The sequence below is a fragment of the Orycteropus afer genome, unplaced genomic scaffold (genome assembly GCF_000298275.1).
Source record: "Orycteropus afer afer isolate SDZICR_OR568_19922 unplaced genomic scaffold, OryAfe1.0 scaffold00746, whole genome shotgun sequence".
Taxonomy (NCBI): domain Eukaryota; kingdom Metazoa; phylum Chordata; class Mammalia; order Tubulidentata; family Orycteropodidae; genus Orycteropus; species Orycteropus afer.
In genome coordinates, this window is record NW_006922333.1 from 1 (window position 1) to 456 (window position 456).

Here is a 456-nt window from a genome sequence, read left to right on the forward strand (position 1 = left end):
CAGCCACTGTACACAGTCCTCCGTGTAGTCCCTGGCTAGCAGGGGATTTTTAGGTTAATTCTTAAGTCCTACCACCACAGGATTCTGCGAGAGCGTTGTCTTTTTAAATATCCAAAATAGTCAAGCTGCTTTTTAAACATACAAAATGGCAACGCCCTGCAGACCCGCAAAAGTCCGCAGTTCAACCTACCTTTCTCTTCACCTTCTTTGTTTGTTCCCCAGCCACATGCACAGTCCGTGCAGTCTCTGGCTAGCAGGGTGATTTTTAGGTTAATTCTTAAGTCCTACAACCACAGGAATCTGCGAGAGCACTGTCTCTTTAAATATCCAAAATATACAAGCCGCTTTTTAAACCTTCAAAGTGGCGGCGCCCCCTGGACCAGCAAAAGTCCACCACTCAGCCCACCTTTCTCTTCACCTTCCCCGTTTGTTCCCTAGCCACTGTACACAGTCCTC